The sequence below is a fragment of the Dioscorea cayenensis genome, chromosome 8 (genome assembly GCF_009730915.1).
Source record: "Dioscorea cayenensis subsp. rotundata cultivar TDr96_F1 chromosome 8, TDr96_F1_v2_PseudoChromosome.rev07_lg8_w22 25.fasta, whole genome shotgun sequence".
Classification (NCBI taxonomy): Eukaryota; Viridiplantae; Streptophyta; class Magnoliopsida; order Dioscoreales; family Dioscoreaceae; genus Dioscorea; species Dioscorea cayenensis.
Window position 1 is genome coordinate 15,394,499 of NC_052478.1, and position 18,375 is coordinate 15,412,873.

The following is an 18,375-nucleotide window of genomic DNA, read 5'->3' on the forward strand; positions in this document are numbered from 1 at the left end:
CAAGCACTTGCCAACTACATTATGGGAAACAATATAGAGTTATATTTCAAACATTTTCCCCATCTAGAAAATTAAATCTCTCAGGTTTAGTATGCACTAATGATTGTTATATGAATGATAGATCTCTTGGTGGCACATTGTACTTTTTTTACTTTTGATGATGAATTTGCTAGAAAAGTTTAGTGTTTTTATTTAAAATCTAAAGACCAAGTCTTGGAGGTATGTAAAGAAGTTTACAACAAAAACAAAAGAGAGACTATAAGCAATTAAAGTGTATTCTTGCTGACAGTGGTGGTGAATATAGGGGCCCTTTGAAGAATATTGCAAATGTTATAAATTCAAAGTAAATAATACCAAAACTCTTCAAGAAAATGGTATTGCTGAAAGAATGAATAGATCAATAACTTAAAAGATTAGATGCATGTTCTCAAATTCTAAGCTGCCTAAATTTTTTGAGTATGAGGCAATGAGAAAAGTAGTTGATGTAAACAACTTTTCATTATAGTTCCTTTGGATGGTAATATTCCAAAAGGGCGTGGATAAGGAAAGATATGTCATTCAAGCACTTGAGAATTTTTGGCTGTAAAACATTTGTTCATATTCCCAAAGATGAGAGGTCAAAGCTTGGTGTCCCTACACCAAATTAGGCTTTTCGTGGCATTTTCTTAGCGGCGTTTTATATAAACCCCGCTAATATTTTTCATTGTGCAGTGTGGGAATTTTTTTTAGTGGCGTTGAATTGAAAAAAAATGCCGCAAATATGAGTCGTATTCTTGGAGAAATTAGGGCCTGGGAAAAAAAATTTTACTCAGTGGCATTTGTTTTTGAAAACGCAAGGAAATTATTTATATTTAGCGGGGTTTTATTGAATAAATGCCGGTAAGTTATTATTAATTTTAGTTTGGAGAGATTTCACATAAAATTCGCGTGTAAAAAAGTTTGCTTCGTGGCGTTTTTTGCTAGAAGCCCCGCTACTTAATAACAAATTAAAAATGCGTTAGTTTAAAAAAAATAATTCACTTTACTTTAAGAAAATAATATATATATATATATATATCTATATATTAGTATATATCTCTCGTACGTCTCTCTCTCCCCGCGCGGTGCCCCTTTCTCTCTATTCACGCCGACCCCCTTCTTCTTTCTCTCTATTCCCGCCCCCTTCTCCTTTGTCTCTTTTTTCTTCTAGGTTTTTCTCACATTGAAGCTAATCAGGTATGTGAGTTCCTAATTGAAAAAATGTATGATGGCCAAATTGGCCAAATTTTTTTTGGGGGTTTCCCCTTTTATGTTGTTTGTTTCCGAATTTTAATTTGTAGTGTTTTTCACTTACTTGTGTTTGTTGATTTAGTTTTTTTTAATTCTTTTTTGGGTCTTGTCCTGTTTTTGTTTTTTGTGGTTGCTTAGGGTTTGTTTGGGAAATTTTGAGGTTTTCTTAGGGGTTGGGATAAGGGGATTAGTATCTTATTGTGGCTAGGGTTTGGTTTGGATAAATCAATGAGCTAGTGAATTGTTGATTATTATGTAGGAAAAGTTAATTTCTATCTTTGTTAAAGTTGTAAATTTAAAGGTTTTGGGTTTTAATCAAAATTGTTTTCAAACCTTGAATTCAAAATTTTTTTTTCTTTGTTTTCTAAGGAAATTTGGTATTCATTAAGTGAAAGAAACATCAATGCATATGCCTTTTGATTCTTTGTTTTTTAATGTTTTGAGAAATTATTTTGTCCTCTGTTTTTCTCTTTTGATGTATATATATGCATACATACACGATATACCATGGTTTTTAATACTCTATTTGAAGATAATTTTATTCCCCTGATATATATATATATTGAGAATTTATACTCTTGTTTAAAATTATAATATCATTCATTTGATATAATATGTATAGAAGCCCAACCCATGCTATACTTTTATCCCAAATCCCATAAACATAGCTCAAATTGATCAATTAACTCATGAAGAAAGGAAGATAATTAATATAATGGTCTCTTGAATATATATATATATATATATATATATATATATATATTATTAATAAATAAATAAATAAATAAATAAAATAAAAAACTAATCCTTTATTGATCTTCAATGTAGCACAATATATTGTTTAGAATTATCTGCAAATAATTAACATCATGCAAGCTAGTCTCTTTCAATGTGTAGATATATAGTAATGCACGTAATTCTGGGCCTTCAGTTGAGAGTGATGCAATTCAAGAAGTTAGATCATCTCATCTTCTCTTAAAATACATGCATATATATATATATATATATGATATATGATATTGAATTAATATCCCTGCATGCTTTTGGCTTAGTAGATAGCAAACGGGAGTTTTTATTTTTTGTTGGTGAGGGGATATTGATTAATTAATTTATATATATATATATATATATATGTTTGCTCAGCTTAGAACATTAATGCACATGCTCACAATGGAGTAGCAGAACTTGAGAGAATTTAGATCATCAATGATGCTGCCCATAGACAGACTAATTATATAGTTTTGTGGAAGATAGAATTAATTCTGTGAGACAAGAGGTATATTATAGCTACAGCTTCATCTTTGATCATTAATTAATTATATCTATATCTCCATGTGTTTGGATGGCTTATCAAAGGAATCATGCATGTGGGGAGCAGTAGATATGTGAAAGCTAATTAAGTAGGGAATTATTTAACTCAATAAATCAAAACAAATTCCTCAATAAATTTGTGTACTTCTAAATTTGAGAAAAAAAACAATGAAATTATTCCCAATACATTTCCCTTACTAAATTTCTCAATAAATCAAACATGTTATTGTAGTTATTTATGTCATCCTTCTTTGTGGTTTCTTTACAGTTTCATGATTTATGGTTTCATTTCATTTCATTGTTTTGTTTTATGTTTTGTACTTCAATCAAATTAAGATGGGAAGAAGGTATATACCATATATATTTTCATCTATGTTTTGTTTCATGATTTGATGGGAAAGATAGATATCATGCTTTTCTTGTTATTTATGCTCTCAATGTTATTATTAATCAATTAATTGGTTGAATGAAACTTATTATTATTATTATTATTATTATTATTATTATTATTATTATTATTATTATTATTATTATTTTTCCAACCCCAACTGTTTCATGGTTTCCTTAATTTTCACATTTGTGTACTTCTAAATTTAAGAAACAAAACAATGAAATGAAACTACAGTTTCTAAACCAAATGTCTATTTTCAACGTTTGAAAATATAGCCTGATTTTGGTTGAATTATGTTGAACATGCATTAACCATCAATAATATGTTCATGGGAGCTCTCACATGAAGCAACCATCCATGTTCATAACTTTCAGAAACTCCATCATTTTTTTCATTTGTTTTCTAAATATTCATAATGGGCTTGCAATACTTTTATAATGATTTGCTCTAAATAACCTATTTATATAACTTGCAGATCTTGTGTTAGATTTGGATACAGAGAGATAAGTTGATAAAAGTAGAAGCAAGAAGAAAAAGATTAGTTCCTAAAAGTTGAGGTAATATTTTTAATATTGCCCTACTTTGAATTTGATTTTCTTTCTATGCCATTAACCATTGTTATTCAATTGTGATTTGATTGTTCATTTTACTTGAACTAGGTGTATACTCATTAGGCCTAAGTTTTCAGATTATATATTGTAGTAGTCGAATACAATGCATTTTTGTTAAATGTTAAATTCGTAATTGATCTTATCAGTGTTATGCCCTTGATTGCTTGTGGTGAACTTAGAAGTTCAATTTTTCTATTAAATCTTGGTCGTGGTTACATTTCTTATAATCTCTTGTTTAATTTATCTATTTATTTATTTGTTATTTTTCAGAAACTGTTAGTGTTCTCTCATTGTATGTTGCAATTTACTTTTATCAAAGTAATTTCTTTCTTTGTTGCAATTAGTATGCTCAATATAATGCTCTTCTTGGGGTTTAACAAAACCAGTTTCCTGGAGTTACTATCCCTGGAGTTAATGCAGCTGGCTCAACTTCTCAGTCACAGGTATTTAGAAAGTGGCAATATTACTGTGTTTGTATCTATTTTGTTATAATTTTATTTGCATTGTGAAAATCATTTTCTCATAACTTCTTTTTTCATTGCAGAATCAGTTTTCGGGAGATCAATAGTGGCGTTGATGATGCTTTGGAGCTCCTTTTTTTTATCTATGTTTTTGTTTTGTTATGGTTTAATTTGGTGCAAGACAAGAATCACAAACCTAAATATTTACTAATTTTGGTTATTATGTATTTCTTTTTTATTATCGTTGGAATGTCAAAAACTTCGGCTTCTAAAGGTTTAAATTATTGAATATCAACAATTATCTCTGTTTGTGTATAGAAATAATGTGATTGTTCTAGTTTTCAAGGCAAATTCCCGGTGTTGTAGTTGTATTGTTGTTTGAAAATGAACAAAAATAAAATTGCAAAATTCAGGGAAAATGGTATAATTTAATTAATATTAGAGGCGTTTTTGAATGAAACGCCGGCATTGTACACTCTAATTTATATATACCAATGTGCAAACATAGTGGCGTTTATTAGGGAAAACGTCACTAATTTGGTGGCAATTTTTTCTTAAAAAAAGATGCCATGGACATTTAGTGGCGTTTATTCATAAAAACACGACCAAACGCCCGGCGTATATTCATCAAAACGCCACCAATTTGGTGGCATTTTTCGTAAATAAACGCCACCAAACTCCCAACGTTTATCACAAAAACGCCACCAAATTGGTGGCTTTTCTGAAAATAAATGTCACCAAACTGGTGGCGTTTTTTACTAAAAAGCCACTAAATTGGCGGTGTTTTTATGTTTAAATGCCGCTAATTTACCGATGTTCACTTCAGTAGCATCTTTCTCGGCATTTTCTAGACACACCAGGAGGTCTTGTGGCGGCGTTTATAAAAGCCACAAAACCCACTTAAAAACGCCACCCTTTGGTGTAGCGTGTCAAGTCTAAGAATTGATTTTCTTGGTTTAGGCCATGAGAAATTTTGCTATAGATTATGGGATCATGTTGATAAGAAGTTTATTAAAAGTGGAGATGCCATCTTTCATAAAGATCAAACCAACGAGGATCTTAGCAAAAGTGACTTACTAACATCGTCAATTAAAATTCATGTTATAATAGATCTAGTCCCTTCTACCCATCTTTGTCATGGAGGGGTTGAGCTTGAGTAGGTGGAGGTTGTTAATGATGCTCGCATTATTGATGGGCTTGAGAAAGAGCCACCAATCCACCACCGCAATATTAGCCTGGGAGATCTACTAGGAAAAGGAGGCTTTCAAATAGATATAATTCCAATAGATACTTGTTATTAATAGGTAGAGGAGAGCCAAAGCTCTACAGTGAGGCTTTAGAGCCTGAAAATAAAGAAGAGTAGTTTAAAGTCATTCAAGAAGAAATGAAACCTTATATATGAACCCAGATTATAATTAAGTGAAATTGACTAAGGGCAAGAGGAAACTCAAGAATAAAAGGGTATTCAAGTTAAAATTTGAAGAAAAAAAACTCATGTCTACAGCATAAGGCAAGGTTGGTTATAAACGGGATTTAGTTAAAAGAAGGGTGTAGACTTTGAACAAATTTTTCTCCAATGGTTAAGAATGTTTTTGATCTATGTTGTTCTTGGGGTTGCAACAAGTTTGAGCTTGGAGATTGTGCAACTTGATATAAAGATAGCATTTCTACATGATGATTTAGAAAAATAAATCCACATGGAGAAACCAAAAGGATTTAAGAAAAGTGGCAAAGACAACCTTGTACGTTAAGAACTTATATGGGTTAAAACATGGATTGAAGCGGCGGTGTAAGAAGTTTGACTCCTTTATGGCAAAGCATGAGTATTATAGGGCTGCCTTAGACCATTGTATTTATATGAATAATTTTTTTATGGTGATTTTCTTATTCTTTTACTTTATGTTGATGACATGTTAATTGTTAGTTGTGATGCTTTGAAGATTGACATGTTGAAAAAGGATCTTAGAAAGTCTTTCTCATTGAAGGATTTGGATCTAGCTAGACCAATCCGTAGGATGAAAGTCTCATGTAAACTTGAAAGCTTTGGTCATTTCAAGAGAAGTATATTAGGAAAATGCTTGACAGGTTTAACATGAGCTAGGCTAAGGAATTATCTACTCCATTGGCATGACATTTGAAGATGAATATAAAAACAATGTCCTACAAGGGAGAAAGACAAAGAAAAAATGAAGAATTTGTAGTTTATAGCTCAATGTATGTTATGGGTTTGCACCAGGCTCTATGTGCACATGTAGTTGGTAATGCCAGTTTGTATCTTTCGAATTATGGCAAAGAGCATTGAAATGTAGTTAAATAGATTCTCAAGTATCTTAATGATACTTTCAGGCTGAGTCTGTATTTTAGTAATATTAATACACTGCTAGAGGGATAGACAGATGTAAACATGGCTGATGATATTGATGGTATGAAACCCACTCAAGATACTTGATGATTTTTAGAAGGGAAGCAGTGTCACAGTAAATCAAATTGAAGAAGTGTATCACCTTTTCTACTATAGAGGCAGAGTATTGCAACTATTAAAGCTTGCTAAGAAACTTTGTTGTTGTGAAAATTTGTATAGGAGTTGAGCATGAAGCAAGAGAGGTATGTTCTTCGATGCGCCAGCCAGAATGCCATTATTTTTTGTAAGATTTCTACATTTCATTCTTGGAATTAATATATTAATGTGAAATATCATTGGATTTCAAATGTGTTAGAATCTAAGATGTTTTCACTTTTGAAAATTCGCGTTGATGATAATGGTATATACATGATGACTAAAGTGTTACCTAGGAAAATACTATTGTTTTTTAAACAAGAAGTAGGTTGGTAACTCTATATGAGCTGTATGGGGTACATCTCATATGATGACCCATTGACCAATAATTAACTAAGCCAATTAAACTTAATGAAAAGAATATGATAAGGAAAGAAAGGTTTCTTTTCATATGAGGCGTTTGTGCTCAATAAAACAAGAAAGAGAAATTGGAGAATGGAATGAAAAGGGTCAAAGATAAAAAGAGTTTTGTGCTTTGATTGATAGTCATTTGATGTCTGATTGCGATGAATTTTTAGCGATGTCATCCTTGTAAAAATGTTTTACACATCTACTGATAAGTGATAAACTAGTCATATTTTCTATATCATTTACACTTTAATTAGCATGGAGTTTTACATGTTGAGAACCAAAATAGTACAAAATTTCATTCTTTTATTCACCGCTGCCTTTATTTTTGTTTTAGGGAAAAAGAAGCAGAATGAAGGGTATTTTGAAGCAAAATAAACCAAGTTGTTGGATCAAGGCTACACCAAGACTCACAACAGGAGTTATAGAAACTTACCACGCATGTTGTCTATAATTACCACTGCCGTGATCAAGCCGTGGCAGCATGGAACCACCTGAAGCAACACAGAACCACAATGGCCTCACAATGGCCGTTATGAATACCATCACGATCGTTATCATGGCACATAATGCCCAAAGACCATGCCAGGACCCGAATTGGAGCCCAAGAAATAACTTACTCACCACGAGCATCACAACGCCCGTGGTGAGACCGTGGCAGAGCCGATCACTTTAAATACCTTATGTTTCTCTGAAATAGGGGAGACTCTTTTTCCGAATAAGGTAGGATGGCCAAATTTCTGGAGATTTGAGTGGAGGGAGATAGGGTTTCTTCTATATTCCAGTGAATTCCGACGGATTTCCCAAGAATACATCAACGAGCATCGTCAGAGTAGATCGTGCATGATAGGCATCTTCAAGGATCATCATCAGAGGGGTGTAAGTAACACACGTCATCAAGACAATCTTGGGATCTTCTAATCCCCGGCCTTCGGAGAACTATTGAAGGGAGTTAGTCTAGGAATATATTGAATACTTATTTATTCTTTATTTGGTCTTATGGCTCTCTCATGCTTTAATGCTTTGCTTTTTATGATCCATAAGAATCTAATTCGAGGGGAACCGTATGTCTAGGTCCCTCGGTTATTATTTATAAATATTGATTGATTAATATATATTGTTCTAGATTTCGTAATCATTGCATATTCATAATTGATTATTATTGTTAATGCAGATGAGGAGGTTATGCCCCTATGTTGATGATGCCCATGACATGATAGATCTATGTATGTTCTAAAAGGTTAGGCATAACTAGGTTTCTAGATTAGGGATTGATTGCCCCTTAGGCTTAGGATTTGATTGACCTCTTCTCGTGGGATTTCTACACTTAAGGCAAACATAGGGGGCTGGGATGGAAGAGATCCCATCTTAAGTTTCTAGTGATTTAGACTTAGTAGCCATGGGTTTTTGGGACTAGTAGGCCTTTGAATTCCCACGGTTTAATCCTAGAACATGATTGACACTTAATGCCTATCATAATTAATAATCAAGATAAGTATAGTACATAATCCCAACTCCTTCTAAGTGTTCTTAACGACTGATAAGTGCTTGTGCGATAAGAAAGTGAAGTGTTCTTTCCTTATGATGAGCATTACTTTTATCAGGTTTAAGCGCTAATACATGTGTATTTGTGTTCTTTTGCACATGTAGGGTTGCGAAGCTAAATATTGAGAAAAGAAGTCAATGTAGATCGTGAATGAACTATTTGATGAAATCTTAGGAAGGAACAAACGCGAAGACACAAGTCGGGCTCAAGATACGAGAATGTGTGCCAACCTCCAGGTATTCAAGCGAGTACAATGATGTGGAGGGGCACAGAGGTAGTCACATTCGAGTATTTCGATTTGTGCATTGATAGCAAGATCTTCAACAATGAGGTCATTTATTGAAGAAGCGACGCGATCTACGGCGTAAACGTGTGCCCGTTTATATTACCTCGATGAAAAACATGGATTCGGGATTTGTAATAGGTTGCAAAGTAAAACACTGTACCAATTTACTGTAGCAGTACTGTTTATAACCGGCTGAAAATGAGATTTCCGGAGAATACACACGGGCGTGTGAAAATTCCCCACGCCCGTGTGGATACCCGATTCCAGCCCTTTTAAAGCCTCGATTCAGCCCGATTTCGGCATCCTTTTTCGCATCTTTTCTCCACCTTTTGAGAGGCCAGCGGTTAGGGTTTAGAGGGGTTTTGGCAAGGCTTTTGGAGTGGTTCTCCGGCTTCGACACCGCGATTCTCTTGGAAGATAGTTATTAGGGGAGCTTTCGTTGGCACCGATTCGGCGAGGTGTGCCCTAGGCTTGACAAGGGGACCTTTGGAGAGGATGAGGCCACTCTACAAGACTATCGACATGAATACCAAGGCGGTTTTTCTATGGATTACATGTTTTTACTTTCGATTTCATTATTGATTTTATCTTGCTCCATGGAGAGCTAAACCCCCTTAGTGGGTACTTGGATTTTGTAAACCCTAGGATGTTTTTGTTTCATTGACCTTTTATTATGCTTCCCTTAATTGATGTTTCTAATTGAGTTCTAATATTGAATGCTTGTTGAATGATTTCTCCCTTAGAGTGACACTAGGGTTGAGAGACCATCTTGGTAACCTTTGTGGATGAGTGACGCACCATGAGGGTTAGACAAAGCAAGGTTGGGGAGGGTGAGTTGAGAGGTAGCGGAGCATCCCCTTTCCCCTCCGATGTGATTTATCCTACCACCACGTTCCAAGAGTTCTTTGCGGTCATAGTAGAGTGAATGAGCTAAGAGATGACCTCCGCTGGGGCTTAGTTGCACAAGCAACGGAGTGAAGCATTGAAGTGACTTTAGCACCTAGGGCTTAATTGCGACTAGGGGTTTTTCGCCTGAACCAAAGGGTTAGATCTATATATTGGAATAGGATTTATGACTTGGTATCCCTAGAGTGTCTTGCAACTCTACACAGTGTGAGGCATTGATATTGATCGATTTCTTCATCAGGACATAGTGTAGAGTTAGTCACAGTTTACCTTAGGTTTGGGACCGTGTGTTTAAGGATTTCTACTACTCATTAAGCATCAATTAGGAGACATAATAGTTGGTCTTGCACTTGAAACATTAGTCCTTGGGGGAGCATTGTCCGAGTACCCCACTTCTATCGATTGTCTTTCCTCTCATTTTATCGTGCCTCTCTTTCTTATTTCTTTTAGTCTTTTCATATAAATCGTATTCACACCATCATTGAGTCATTCTCATCCTAGGTAAATAGCAATCATTGTGTTTCTTTTCACTATTCCATGTGGATACGATATTCACTCGGGATTTATTACTTCGACACAACCGTGCACGTGCGGGTCACACGGAAAGGGGCATTGTCAAGTTTTTGACACCATTGCCGGGGACTAGGCATTTAGAGATACTTTGCAATTTGCTATCTTAGCTATTCATTCATTCTATTTCATATCTTCTTATTCTATCATCGTTTTAATTTTGTTTTCTTTATTTTGGTGTAGCTTCAGGTTATGCCCCAAGGGAACACTTCGATATTAATTGAAGGTGATCCCAAACTTAAACGTACACTCAGAAAAAGGGGAAAAGAACTTGTGGAAGAACCTTCGAATCTAGCTGAAGGGGAAGTTGAAGGATTTGACAACATGGCAGAACAGAATGAACAACAAAGAACACTCTCTAATTATGCTAGACCGTCAGTATTGGGGACACAATCTAGCATTGTGCGGCCCCCAATCACAGCTTAGAATTTTGAGCTAAAACCGGCATTCATCCACATGTTACAGCAGTCTGCACAGTTTAATGGTTTGGCCGATGAGGATCCAAACAATCACATAGAGAATTTTTGAAAGTGTGTGTTATGCTCAAGATCAATGGTGTTACGGATGATGCCATTAAGTTGAGAGCCTTCTCATTTTCCTTAAGGGGGAGCGCGAAGCAGTGGCTACACTCATTACCTAGAGCATCGATCACTACATAGGCAGAGATGGTAGAAGCTTTTCTTGCCCGTTATTTTCCTCCCAAAAAATCTGTAAAGCTTAGGAATGAGATCTCGTCCTTTGTGCAAATGGAATTGGAGTCTCTATTCGAGACATGGGAAAGGTTCAAGGAACTCCTGCGAAAATGACCTCAACATGGGTTTCCAGAGTGAATGATCATTTAGACTTTTTATAATGGTTTGAACCTAAGTACAAGATAGTTACTTGATGCAGCGACAGGAGGTACCTTAGGTAGTAAGACCCCCGGAGAAGCTCGGAAATTAATTGAAGAAATGGGGTTGAACAACTACCAATGGAATGCTAGAGAGAAGAAGAAAGTGGCAGGCATCCATGAGATCGATGTGGTTACATCATTGGCGGCCCAAGTGGAGGCATTAAGTAAGAAGTTAGACACTATAATTTCTTCGAGATTGGCGGCCGTAACGAGTTGTGATGGATGTAGAGGGGGACATACCCCATCCGATTGCCCGATAGCCATTGGTGGTATACCCTCCGTTAAGCAAGTTGACTATGTGGGGTAATGCAATGAGAAACCAAGGCAATCCTTATAGCAATACCTACAATTCGGGTTGGAGGAACCATCCTAATTTCTCATAGAACAACCAAGGGCAACATAAGGCTACTGCACCACCGGGTTATCAACAACAACAAGCCCTGAACATGGAGAATAGAGTTTCAGGCTTGGAGACCCAGATTTCCGATTTAGAAAAAGCCTTGACCCGTTTTGTGCAATCATCTAATACACGATTCCAATCGGTCGAGGCTACACTTCACAACCACACCGCTTCGCTGCACAGTCTAGAAAACCAAGTGGGACAGATCGTGAAGTCTCTATCAGAGAGGCCACAAGGTAGTTTGCCTAGTAATATTGAAACCAACCCACGCGAACATGTGAAAGCGATCACTTTGAGAAGTGGTTGTGAGGTTGAGGGTAGGCTTCCAAGTGAGACGACCAATGTTGAAGCACCCGAGGTCGTGGAGGTTGAGGAGAAAGCCAACGAAGAAAAAGAGATGGCACCCCAACCTTACAAGCCAAGAATCCCTTATCCTTCAAGATTGAAGAACGACCAAAATGATAAATAGTACAAGAAAGTTCTTGAAAGATTTGTTGACCAACAAAAGGAAATTGGAGGAGAGTGCCTCCGTGATTTTAGATGCATCTTCCTCGGTGGTCTTGCAAAAGAATATACCGAACAAGAAGGATGACCCAGGAAGCTTCATTATCCCGTGCAACATTGGCAATTTGGGAGATGGCATTGGCGGACTCAGGGGCCAGTATCAATGTCATGCCATACTCTTTCTTTTAGAAGCTAGGCTTGGGAGAGCCTAAGCCCACTCGGATGACATTACAATTGGCGGACCGAACGGTGAGACATCCGAGGGGTATCATCAAAGACGTGCTTTTCAAGGTTGACAAGTACATATTTCCTATAGACTTTGTAGTGTTGGACGTTGATGAGGATGCGGATGTTCCTTTGATACTTGGGAGGCCATTCTTGCGCACTTCCAAGGTATTGATCGACATGGATGGTGGGGAGCTGACATTGAGGGTGGATGATGACAAGTTGACCTACCGCCTCGCCGAAGCCATTCGACATTCTCTTGACTTTGATGATATGCTTTACTTTCTTGACACTACTTATAAACTAATCGATGAATATGTGCAAGAAATGTTGAATCCGGAGCTGTACGAGGGGTTGCTAGACCAAGAGGTGGAGAACGAAGAAGTAATGGTGCTTGGTTTAGAAGAAGTACCATTTACCCCGGAGATTTTGAAGAAGGTGCTCCGGAAGATGAAGCAAGTCAGGAGACACCGCAAGAAACAACCCAAGACTGTTGGGGATGCACAAGAGCGCAACAAGAGTGACGGATCCTCAAGTGGTAACAAGCCTGATAACTCCCCCTTTACCTTCAAAAGACTTTGCTCATCGTGTTTTCAAGTCATGGGTAAGAGAGAAACATTCATCTATGAGCCCCCGTGAGGTAAGACAAGGTACGTCAAGCTTAGTGACGTTAAACAAGCACTTCTTAGGTAGCAACCCAAGCATTTACTGTTTTTCTAGTTGTAGTTTAATATTTGCATGAATAAGACTTTGAGTGTTGGTGTCTAAATGTTTTGATGTGTTATTGTGATTTTTCATGTGGACTTTTGGTGTTACTGTGTGCTTTAATGTGTTTGGCAAAGTTTTTGGTCGTGCGAGCTAGTTTCTCATGTTTTTGCTGGTGTATTTTGCATGATAGGGTAGCCTCTAAGTGTATTTGCATGTTCAGGAATTTTCTGCATAGCCTGCAGAGTTTTTAAGGCATACAGAGAAAATGCACGAGCGTGTGAAATTTCCACACGCCCGTGGGTCTCTACTATGAGCTCATCCCGAGAGGGCACAGGGGTGTGGACTTGCTCCTGTTAATGACCTTGTGACATTCGCACGCCCATGGGTAATTTCCGCACGGGCGTGTGAGTTCTTGCAAAGACATAGAAATTTTCCAGAGAGCACACAGGGGCGTGGACTCGCCCCTGTAGGTGATCCTGTGACAAACGCACGGGCATGGGTATTTTCCGCACGCTCATGTGGATCTCTACAGAAAACCTCTCCTCCATCCCGAGAAGACAAAGGGGTGTGCGTTTACCCCTGTGAGTTGGGCCTGTGAAGGTCCACGCCCGTGTGGAATTTCCGCACGGGTGTGGGTCATACTTAGAGAATTTTCTTGGTTGGACAGAGAATCCACAGGGGCGTGCGTCAGTCCTTGTGGGTCGGGCGCACGGGCGTGGGTAATTGACACATCCGTATATGCGTATAAACCGCAAGTGCACAGGTATCGAAGTAATAATCCCAGATGAGTGGGTATCGTATTTACAGAGAGTAGGGAATAAAGACACTTAAGTTGTTTCTTAACTAATGTGGAAGATGAATAGTGATAAGTATGACAAAATATGAAATAAGGAAAATAAAAGCAACAAGATAGAGAGCACAAGTAAAGGAGAAGGTAAGGCAATCGATTAAGATGGGGTACCCGGATATTGATCCGCCTAGGACAATCATTCCAAGTGCAATAACCCTATATTATACTTCCTAATTGATGCAAGAATGAGTCTTGGAAATCCTTAATTACATGATCCCAAAACTAAGGTCAACCATGCCTAACTCTATACATGTCCCGGAGGAGAGATTGAATAACCTCTCAATCTCTCACTCGCATAGAATTGCAATGAGCTCTAGGGATTCCAAGTAATAAACCCTATTCCTATTTATAGACCTAACCCTTTGGTCCAGGTGGAAGATCCCTAGCCACAATTAAGCCTAGGTGCTAAAATCACTTCAGCGCTTCACTCCGTTGCACTCGCAACTAGGCCCTAGTGGAAGATCATCCCTTAGCCCATTCACTCTACTATGGCCGCAAAGAAATCTTGGAATGTGGAGATAGGATAGATCACACCGGAGGGGAAAGGGAACGCTCCTCTACCTCTCGACTCACCCTCTCAACCCTCTCCAATCTAGCTTTGTCTAACTCTCATGGCGTATCACTCACTCACAAGAGTTACCAACAAGAACTCTCAACCCTAGTGTCACTCTAGGGGAGTATTCATATAATTAAGTCTCCAAAATTGGAACTCACAATAAACATCAATTAATTGAAAGCATAATAAAGAGATTCAATGAAACGAATACATCCTAGGTTTCACAAATACCCAAGTACCCACTAGGGGTTTAGCTCTCCATGGAGCTAGATACAATCAATGTAATCGAATGTAAAAACAAAGCATCCATAGAAAAACCCCTTGTTAGTCATGGTGATGGTCTTGTGGAGAGTCCTCTACTCGTCGCAAGGGTCCCTTTGTCCGGCCTAGGATACACCTCGACAGATCGGTGCCGACGATAGCTCTCCCACTAACCTTCTTCCAAACGGTGAGCGATGTAGGAGCCGTAGAACCTCTCCAAAGCCCTAGCCAATATCTCTCAAAACCCTAGTCGCCATCCTCTATCAAGTTGGGGAAAAGATGGAGAAAAGAATGCTGAAATTGGGGCTGAAATCGGCTTTTAAAGGGTTGGAATCGGGAATCCACACGCCCATGTAGATTTTTCACATGGGCGTGTGGAATTTTCACACACCCGTGTGGATTCTCTATTTTCCTGTTTTCTCGGCCGGTTGTAAACAGTGCTGCTGCAGTATTTTTGCTACGTTGTTTTCTACAATACCCTGCTACAGTATCGGCCTGAAATACTCCCGAATCTATACTTTCATCGAGGTAACACAAACGGGAACACATTTACGTCGTGGATCTTCTTGCTTCTTTAATAACGAACATGTTGGTGGAGACCTTGTTCTATATGCACAAGTCAGAATGCTTGAATGTGACTGCCGTTGTACCCCTCCAAATAGTTATGCTAACTCAAGTACGAGGAGGTTGGCACACATTCCTGCATCTGAAACCCGACCTATATCTTCGCGTTTGAACCTTAGCAAGATTTCCTCCAAATTAGTGCATTATGACCCACATTGGCTTCTTTCTCTCATAATTGGCCTCACAACCCTACCTGCATGAAAGTAACATAAATACACTCATATTAGCGTTAAAACCCGAGAAAAGTAATGCTTAACACAAGGAAAGAACACTTCGTATTCTTATCGCACAAGCACTTATCAGTAATTTCCGTACGCCCGTGATAGGGCATTAAGTATTTTCCTGAGAGCACACAGGGGCGTACGTTCGCCCTGTGAGTCTCTACAGTAGTGTCACACAAGCGTGGGTAATTTCCACACACCTGTGTCGATGCGCAGAATTCCAAGAGACATGAGTTTTTCTTTAAAATCTCTTTGAGATTTTTCTCCGTTATACCTTCAATCACTCGAAGAGCATTCTTGATCAGTTACCCAACCTCGCATCACTAGTTTAGAGGGTTTTTATTCAATTCCCACACCGATTTCAAAGTTTTCATACTCATTTCATCGGTAAACATTTTACTCGCCATTTCTTGTTTTTATTGGATTAAAAGTGGTAGCTTGGTGCGATTTTCACTCTAGAATGGCTTATGCATGTTTAGAAAGAGTTTAGACTTGGTTTTAAGTTGTATTTTGGGAGTATTAACATGTGGCCGTGCGATTTTCACGCCCCGCAGATCCATACGGGCGTGAGGAATTTCCACACGACCGTGTGGAATTCTGCAGTACTGTTTCTTGAGCTTCCTTGATCATTTCTTCATCAATTATTGTAGGTATGGCACCGTGTTTGAAGAAGCAAGAGGGTAAGCATCCTAGGGAGACTCCACCTGAGCTAGCACACATTGAATTCTCGAATCCCAAGCATCAAGTTCGATTTGAGAGGTTATCGGGACTCAGTCTTGGACAGTCTCGCTTTGTGGATTTAAGTGTGCTGAGAGAGATTCAGCAGGGTGATGAGTTAGTCGATGAGATTGACGAGATGTTAGCAGTGGGAAACTGGAGGAGATTATTGTTGATCCGGGAGCCAGCTATCCACGCATTGACACTGGAAGTGTTGGCATCCTTCGAGTTTGATCAGCCATATGGGAGATTCAACACCATTGATGCTATACAGTTCCAAGCATTCGGACATCAATTTTACATGAGTGTCACTGAGTTCTTAGTTCATATGGGCTTGTATGATGAGACATATACAGATACAGAGGAGTATGGATGCTTGCCGACGGATTACCCTGGCACCCTAACCCCACAGCAAGCATACCGAGCTTTGTGTGGACAGGGGCAGTATGAACCGGGAGTGTCTTAGGCCTCAGGGTTATCCTGGCTGAGCTACAAATATTTATACTCAATCCTCAGTAGGTCTATGACTGGCCAAGGTGACAACACAGCTGTTTTAAGCCGGCAGGACTTACTCTATCTATATTCCATAGTCCGGAATGTGCCGATTCACCTGGGGCATGTAGTGGCAGACTTATTGAGGCACTAGGGCCAGTTTGCGAGAGTGGGAGTATTATTCACTGGCCCCTACGTCACTAAAATCATCCTGTGGATGGGTTTTCTGGACGCTATCCGAGGTGCCGAAAAGGCGATCGTTCCCTTCCGTCTTGGACTTGATAAGATTAAGATGATGGGATTAGTGCGTAGATTTAGACCTGGAGCATACATTCTGGCTACAGCTACCCCAGAGACCGCTAAGGGCGGAAGGGACGCAGTGAAGGGTTCACGACAGATTCTCGAGCCTCGGTGTGCACCGATGGAGACTAGAGCACCCCTTACAACACAGGAGACACTCTGGCGCCCGATACACATTTCTACTCCTTCTCGAGCTCATAATCATTTTGAGAGGCTCGAGAGTGCTGTGGGTGAGCTTCGGAATGAGATCACGGAGTTCCGAGCTGTAGAGGTTGCGCAGTACGCGGGGATGATGGCATGTCTTGACACCATACTGCACCTATTAGAGCGAGATGTGTCCTCGCCTTTCATCAGGAGACTGAGGACCCCTTCAGCCCCACTAGCCTCACTATCACCTGATCCACCGGCACCTTTCAACTATCCAACGGCAGCAGCAGAGCCAATACCGGACGACATCGACACTTTGATGCATTTTTTCATTTCTTTATATTTGTATTTTATTTTGGACTTGTATACTCAGAAAGGATCTTCCTTCTGAGTTTATCTTCTATTTTTGTCTCGAGTTGTATTCATTACTCTATCTTCTATATACTTGACAAGATCCCCTTGCTTATATCCCGCAAGTGCACGGGCTTGTCGAAGTAATAATCCCGGGTAAGCGGGGTCGAATCCACAGGGAGTAGGGATTGAAAATACTTAATTTGATTCTTAGCTATGTGGAATATCAATAGTGATAAGTGTGAAATTGATTCAATTCTCAACAATAAAAACAACAAGTGAAAGAGCAAAAGTAAGAAGAGGGTAAGGCAATCGATAAAGAATGGGGTACTAGGATAATGCTTCACCTAGGATGATCGCTTCAAGTGAAAGAACTCTCTATTATGCTTCCTAATCAATGCAATGGTGAGTCGTGGAAATCCTTACATACATAGTCCCAAATCTAAGGTCAACTATACCTAACTCTATACATGTCCCGGAGGAGAAATAGAACAATCTGAACACCTCGCACTCGCATAGAGTTGCAATGACCTACCCCTTTGGTCCAGATGGAAGGTCCCTAGCCACAATTAAGCCCTAGATACTAAGATCCTCTGAACGCTTCACTCCATTGCACGCGCAACTAGGCCCCAGCGGAGGTTCATCCCTTAGACCATTCACTCCATTATGGCCACAAAGAACTCGAGGAACCGAGGTAGAATCTATCACGTCAGAGGGGAAATGGGACGCTCCTGTACCTCTCGACTCACCCTCTCAACCCTCTCCAACCTAGCTTTGTCTAACGCTAGTGGTGTGTCACTCACTCACAAGGTTACCAACAAGAACTCTCAACCCTAGTGTCACTCTAGGGGAAATGTTCATACAATCAAGC

The 18,375-nt window shown here is 38.8% G+C and overlaps 1 non-coding gene across 1 annotated transcript; it reads right to left on the reverse strand.

Moving 5' to 3' along the window:
- Positions 1-10,969: 10,969 nt before the first annotated feature.
- On the reverse strand, positions 10,970-11,076 carry LOC120268203. Its single transcript, XR_005538871.1, has one exon. It is a non-coding gene; the product is annotated as a small nucleolar RNA R71 (small nucleolar RNA).
- Between the last annotated feature and the right edge of the window lie 7,299 nt (positions 11,077-18,375).